Here is a 7,598-nt window from a genome sequence, read left to right as displayed (position 1 = left end):
AAGCCACAATCATCAGCGGTCACCAAGCCTTTTATTCAAAAAAAAAACCAAACAAACCCAAAAACAATAACTGTCAGCCACAATCAACAAAAGCCAGAAACAAGGCCTGGACCAGATCCATCTCCCAATCCATGCATCTTGCAAATGGGGTTCAAACAGTCGTAGACACCCCCTCCACCCCCCTCCCCCCTCCTCTCCCCACCAGCAAGAAAATGTTCCCACCTCCGCCCTTAGCCCCGGGGACGTGTGTCAGGATTGGTTTACGCACCAAAAACAAACAGGCATCCCGTTGCAACGGCAAGAAAAATGGATGTGGGTTTGGACGGGTTGGGAGATGGAGGGAGGAGGAGGAGGAGGAGGAGGAGATGGAGGCAGAGACGTGGTACTCGGAAGGGAGAGGAGAGGAGGGCAGGGAAAACCGTAGAGGGCGAGAGAGCGAAAGTTGTCATAAAACCGACAATAATAGGAGACCTCAGTGCCTCCCGGTGACCACATCAAGGCTTCTTTAATGACAGGCTGCGCAGAGGACATGAAGGAGTGGGTATGTGTGAGCCCTTCTCTTAGCTACCCAAGTGGTATCGTTCTCACCATGGACATACGCAACATACATCCCAGAAAGCCACAAAGAATGTGTGCAAATGCCACACAATTGACTTTGCTCTCAAGAACGTAATGTCTGAAGGCTCTATTAGCAGTTCAGCTAATGGGAGCAGCATTTGACATGCTCATGGTAAACTTCTGTTCATATCCTTTAAAGCAGGGGTGTCAAACTCCATTCCTCCTGCATGTTTTAGACGTGTTCTTGCTTTAAAACACCTGGTTTAAATGGATGACTTGTTGCCGTGCTCCTGGAGAACGTGATGATTTGGTGAGGAGGTAATTAAACCATTTGAATCAGGTGTGTTGGAGCAGAAAAACCTAAAACTCCAAGGACAGCCCTGGAGTTTCACACCCCTGCTTTAAAGCAATAGTTTAAAAAAGTATCTCTATAGCTGCCAAGAGTCCAACTTTGCTTCCTAATTACCTGCTGTTTTTCTAGCTAGCTGTTTAATTAGCTAACTTTACCTCTATATCTAAGGACTTTAGCTAACCTGCAGGTGGTTTTTAGATGTTTTTATGGTTTTTGGAAATAGGTGTCAGCTTCATTGCTGAGTCAGATACAACTTGACACTATGAAAGCTTTGGTTAAAAAAGACTTGATGCTACACTGAGCTAAAAGCATTGAGAAACTCAGTTAGCTCGCATGCTGCGCTCTGTCAAATAGCATCAAGCTAACAGACACGACAATTGGAAAATGCTACAAAAACAAATGTCTTTTTCTTTACTTTTTTGACACAAATGCACATAATGTCCCATTTTCAGACAGAAGCTACATCAAAGTTCTTGTTCTAGCTGGATAATGTAACATTTAACAAGCATTAGAAGTTTGGCTATTTAAATGGTAATAACGGCGCTGACTGATGACTCATCGAGCTAAACTTCTGTTAATAAGCTAAATATAAACTTTAGACGTTTTAGGACAGTAAGGAACTACAGGGAAGAAAAAGTGCTACAGAAAAGTATAACACAAAGGCAAAATTGACAGTAAAATTAGAAGTACAGCACTTTTTAAAATTTTATTTCTGACAAGAGCTAGCATGTGAGCTGAAGGAGACCAATATGGCTGTCCAATCAAAGCACTTGAAAGTATGCTAGAAAGGATGCTTTTAACTGCTTATGAATGCCACTTAGTTTGTAAGTGGAATTCATAACCTGTGTCCAAAAGTTGCTTCCTATTAACCATCCACTCATGGGGCTCTTAGTTAGGAGCACCTGTGAAATCTAATGAAACCTGCAGAGCAGTTCTGCCGTAAATTACATGTTACTGAAGCCTCCATGTTCTCAGTTTTTGTTGACTTTGTCAGAAAGGTGCTAATTCCATTTTCTGTCATTACTGAGGTCACAGTGGGTGGCGAGAGTAGTACTGCGTTAAAGGTTTTCAAATGATCACACTGCTTTAATGTATGTGGAACACGGGGAAAACTTGGGACGGTTTCCATGGATAGAAAAATGAAACAAATGTCGCTGCCTTTTTTTTGTTGTTGTTGGGTTAAAATAGATGTTCACACATGTTGCTGAAAAAAAAAAAAAAACGTCCTGGCAGCCACGCCAACTCGTATAAAGAGCTTCGGGCGGACGATCGGAAGAGCGGACGTCTTTGGGCGTACAGAAGTTTCGAGGAGAGCACTCGAGCCACACAACATTTCAACGTCCAAAATCGTACAATACACAGCGTGAGTTTGAGAAGACTGTTTACCAGGCAGGAAGCAGCGGAGCGACGGTGAAACCTGAACCCACGAGAGAAAGTTTTGTTCTTTTTCACGAACATCTTTAAGGGAAAAAAAAGAAAAAAGAAAAAGAGAAAAATCTCTGACCACAAAAAGAACTTCTGTGCTTGAGGCTGTTCCTGCTAGGCCAGGTGAGGTCCACGAGCGAAATGGAAAAAGAAACAGAAACGGGAGCTCTCCTTGGTAATTAACGTCCATGAGTCAGTGTTGGTGAAGAATGTGCGCAATTTAGCTGTGTTTGTTTTGCATTAGGATATAATTTATGTCGGGATTATTTCATCACACATCTAAAAGACCAGTGAAACAGAGACGGGCGAGCGACTAGAAGCCCGGGGGGAACCGCAGCTTTCTCGTCGGCTGTGATGTGGGGAACATATCAAACGCGCCTCTGTGGGACGATGGTGTCAGCGCAGCGGTGGAAATAAAAAATAAAAAATCAGCCAAACGCTACAGCGCCAAAAAGACAACCTCAGTCGACATCAATCAGCGGCAACTGCAAACTATTTGACAAGAGGATAATGATGTGCAGCAATGGGTTTCAACTTTTTGCTTTTCTTTATTTTCTGCACAAACTCAATTTCCCTGCACATTTATTTTGACTGCAATGTTGGGCAATACCGTCATTTAATCGTTCCCATTGTTTATTCTGGTTAGGCAAATTTTACTTTATTTATGAGGTTTGCAGCGTTTTGTCTCTTTCAATTATTCTCTAAGTTTTTAAGTTACATTTAAATCTGCAACGACTGATATATTAGCTCAATAACGTTTTTATTTAAAGCCAAATATTAAAAGTATTAATAATTGATTCCAATAGGAGTTATTTATTTTAATAAACTAACTTTAATATAATCAGAAGTCAGTTAACAGTTATTACTTGAGCATTCCTTTATTTCAATCTGGTAACTCTTGCCATTAATTTCCTTTTTCTTTATAGATTATAAGACTAATCATAGGCCTTGTCCACATAAAAATCCTAATTTAAACTAAACTATCTTTGAATTTGGAGCTTCTAAAAATATTGTCGTGAGCAGTGCTGTTTCAAGAAACGTCTTCATCCACACGGGGACACTGAAAACGACACAAAATGCCGAAGTGATCGTGCCAGGCCTGTTGGCGGTGCTGTAACCCTGCCTAAAAAAGGCTCCAAAAACAGGAAACGAGGCACGGAGCGGGGAAGCTGGGTTAGAGATGGGCTGTGACATCGTTGGTTTTAAAAGGTTGTGTTTTCGCTGTCCACACGAAAACGCCAGGGTGGCATTTCAAGGATTTAAAAAAAAATTTATAACCTGTTTAAGAAAAAAAAAAACATTTGGGACCCCAGTTACCGTGTGGACGCAAGGCATAGGTGCAGACGCTCTTTTGAAGTTGGACAGTTCTGTCGATCTACTAAATGTCTGCAAGACAGTTGGTGCGACTTCAAAGCTAAAGACACTGAACTTATCGTGAGACTTCTCCTTGTGAATGTGTACAGTTTTCATTATTGTCATCCTGATACCGCTGAGCGCGATATCGCAAAGAATTGTCCAGACTGTAATAAAATCATAGGTTGCTGTATTTTAAAGCAGCATTCGTGTTCTGAATGCTACTGATACGTTAGGTCGATCCAACAGACTCACTGGCCTTGATGCCCACACCTGATGAGGAGTGAGGAAGATGTTGGTTCATCGCAATAACAAGCAATGAAATCGCATATTGCAATTTTTTTTTTTTCCGAATACGGTGCGGCCCTTGTTTTGTCTAAAAGTAAGTTCCCAACATGCACCACGCACAGGCCTTGTAGTTATTCCACTTGCGGGTAATGTTAAGATCCCGGTTGAGACTCTGTTGGAGGGGGTGGGGGTGGGGGGGTTGTGAATGGAGCTTGTCGCGGTGCCGCTCGGTGTGTGTCGCAGCTTGTTAAAAAGTCCGCTCTACAGCCGAAAAGGAGAAAGGAGAACGTGAACCCGGATGAAAGGAGCAGAAACAGCAATAAAAGAGCAGACAGGGCAGGAGGAGGAGGGGGGAGGAGGGGGGAGAGAGGATCTGAGATGCTCTCCGGGCCAAAACCGCAGATAAAAATCTAACCGCAGAATGAGGACCAGATTGCTCTTACTCACTGTCATCTCGAGCAGGAGAGGTGGGGGCCCGCTCCTTTTACTTTCTCCTAAAACTGTTTGCCCCGTCCGCTTTTAATGGCCGACGATCTCTCGAGATTGTTGGCCCTTCAAAATAAACGCGGGGTGTCGGGTTGCGTCCTCTGCCGCCGTTCCTCACGCCCTCTGTCTTTCTCTGAGCCCTCCTGCGTGTTTGGGTCGCCGGAGGAGACCCCAACACCGGAGCTGGTGCGGCAGAAGAATGGAAACTTGAGTGGGGCTCGGGAGCAGGGTGGTCCGGGTCTAATAATACACCAATCAAACGTTACCGCACAAAGTGATAATAACAGAGCGGGTGAGCTCCACTGCTTGTTGCCGCCACACTGAATATAATACCAGGAGTTGGTAATTCTCTGCACCTTTGAGTCATTTGCTGATTGCTTCACTCAGGCGTTCCACTTTTGCGAAGTCGAAGACCGGTTCGGATGAACCCGGTCGGGTCTGGGTTCCCCTTCCAGTCAAGGCTCCAGCTGGGCGGTATCTGCTCAATTTCTGTGCAAATGGGGCCCTTTTTTGGTTTCATGTAAATCCACAGGCATCAGGTGTGAGGTGTGAGAGGGAGGTGGTCAGGTGCTGGATGGGCCCGGAGAGGGCCCTCGAACGTCTCTGTGACAGACGGCATTTGTTTGCTTCAAACGGAGCGCGCACACTCCGCCTGGAGAGCGTACACAAACACTTGAAAGAACTCTTCACACACTTCACCTCCGTCAGCTCGGCAGCCGCTGGGGACGAAGACGCCTCCAAATCCATGCAATACGAAGCGAACAGACCCGAGAACATGTGCAGCACGTACAGTTTTTGCTTTCATTGATTTAGTCACCTGGGACTTGCCTCTCCCCCCCCCGTGTTCTATCAGATGATGATTCATCACGTTAAAAAAAAAAATATATTCCAAAACATATTTTAAGGCATGTCGATACAACACATCAGCTTTCTTCTATAAAGCCCAAAAGCAGTTTGGGAATCACTTTTGTAAGAATCTAAGCTGTTGACTGTTTTGACGTACAGACCACGTGTGTCCAACTTAAGGCCCGTGGGCCAGATCCGGCCCTTGGCAACATGTTATCTGGACCACCCCCAAGATAACGTTTAAATTTTATTAGATCTGGCACTCCGGTTCGGGACAGATCGCTTCTCATTTTGCTTCAAAAACTGAGCCTGAGTCTCGCGACAGTTACTTCGAAGCCAGGAAAATGGTGTTTCAGATTCTCAGCAACGTCTGATTTCAACGTGGAAAAAAGAAACGGAGAGCGGTCAAATTCTTGTTGACGAACTTGCAGCCTAGAAACGATATCGGACGTGCGTGACAGCGAGCCTACTTTAACACATGCCATCTTTCTTTGTGCTTCAAAGTTAAATGTTACTAGCTGCATGATTGGATTTCTGTTAATGGCTTTTTAGCTGTTGTAATTGATTGGGATCAAACGTTTTACTAAGAAAAAAATCATTTAAAAGCTGATAGCAGAGAGTAAGGCATAAGAAATTCAACCTGTTTTTCTTTGTTCATTAAAGTACGTTTGGTCTAAATTCTGTATAATATGAAACTGGGAAAAGGTATTTTATATTTCTATATGAATGATTTGACATATTCCATCTCCTGGGTTAATTTATGTATTTTTTTCAATAAATATTGATCAAGATTGTCCCTTGGCTAAGACCAAGTTTTAAATTTTGTCTCCTTTGTGTTTCTGTGTTTGACACCCCTGATATAGACTGTATAATGGTGTAAAATTTGTAGGTATTAGAAAAGTTTGTAAAAAGAAAGTTCAAAAGTTAAAACGTGACATCACTCTAAATTAAAAATTAGTGGTAAAATCTGAAAAAAATATATAAAACTTAAACTGTGATTGTGAAAACTGTTATTATTACCTTATTATTTAAGGTATTTTTGCTCATTTTGTCTACCAAAACTCGTAGCGCGCTATTTCCAGTTGAGCTGCACCTTTTCTTATACTTTTTTGGATGTTTATCCAGCGCTGCGGAAGGTGTGGCGAATCCAAAGTTTAGATGGAAACCGGAGAATAATGACCGAACAGTTAATAAGGGTGCTCGAGTGGTTATTCCCTGGCACCGTTCGTAAAACACATTTTCATACACTTCATGCCAACGATGGGCCCTGCCAGCACTTTTTGGGCAGCTTAAATCCTCCCAAACGCCAGGTATTTTTATACACGCTTCAGTTTCTGCAATGCGAAGAGAGGAGGGACCGTCCTCGGAACGTACGCGACCAACTTCTACCTTTCTGTGAAGTCACAGGAAGTGTGGCGTCTTCACTGGAAGTCGACGTCGCATATCAAACATAAAATTCTTTCCTGTAATTTAACCTGATTCCCGTGTTGTGTCAGCGTCTTAATTTCCCCTTTTTTTTATTGTAAAGCACTTAAAGTTTACGAGTAACAACTTAAAAGGATTAAGTGAAGTTGTAAAACGGGGGAAGCCTGATTTTTCGGCAAAAGCGCTGGGACGCGACTCTGGTGCCTTTTTTTTTTTCGGATCCTGTTTCTTTAATGAGCTCGAGAAAGGTCGACGCCGCCGCTATTGTTCCGACACGTCGCGGGTTATGGGCAACCCAAACGGGGCGGGCGGGCAGGCGGGCCAGCATCAACGAAACGAAACAAAACAAAAAACGGTTTGTTTTCCTGCAGCCCTGGCTCACATAAAAGTGATACATCTGAGCTGCTATCTCAGACGCCTCTTACAGCTTCTTAGAGCACAAAACAAGCGCTCAGGTTTGAAAGCTGAAGCGACGATTTTTTTCTTCCTTGGTCCGTGTCCAAAGACGAGGTTTGGCTTGTACGGAAACAGCGAATTGTGACGAGACATAAACGGCACATCCGTTTTTTTTTCCCGTTTTGTTATCTGAGGGTAACATTCAGACACCGTGTTGACATCAGTCGAGCTATGTTTTCTGTTCATGGTGTCGCCCCCCCGTCTCTCCTCCACTGTATAGAGATCAACATTTGCATGTGTGCGGGGGATGCCCTCTATAGAGTGAAAGTGATCTGAGTGGATTCCTCTGGCAGGGCTCCGTGCTCCGGTTGCCCACACAGCGGGGCCGGAGCACTTCAGGGCCACTAACCGTGCCAACCAGGCCAGTCGCCCTGAAACTCCTTGGATATCACCCAGGTGAGGTACGCCG

General features: G+C 43.9%; 1 protein-coding gene across 13 annotated transcripts in view; it reads right to left on the bottom strand.

Moving 5' to 3' along the window:
- Window positions 1-7,598, bottom strand: part of nfixb (nuclear factor I/Xb) — a 169,616-nt gene that overhangs the window by 99,001 nt on the left and 63,017 nt on the right. The gene's annotated exons all lie outside the window — the stretch shown is intronic.

This window comes from Kryptolebias marmoratus, linkage group LG12 (assembly GCF_001649575.2).
Source record: "Kryptolebias marmoratus isolate JLee-2015 linkage group LG12, ASM164957v2, whole genome shotgun sequence".
Taxonomy (NCBI): Eukaryota; Metazoa; Chordata; class Actinopteri; order Cyprinodontiformes; family Rivulidae; genus Kryptolebias; species Kryptolebias marmoratus.
The sequence above is the reverse complement of the archived record's forward strand: the minus strand, read 5'-3'. Positions and strand labels throughout refer to the sequence as shown.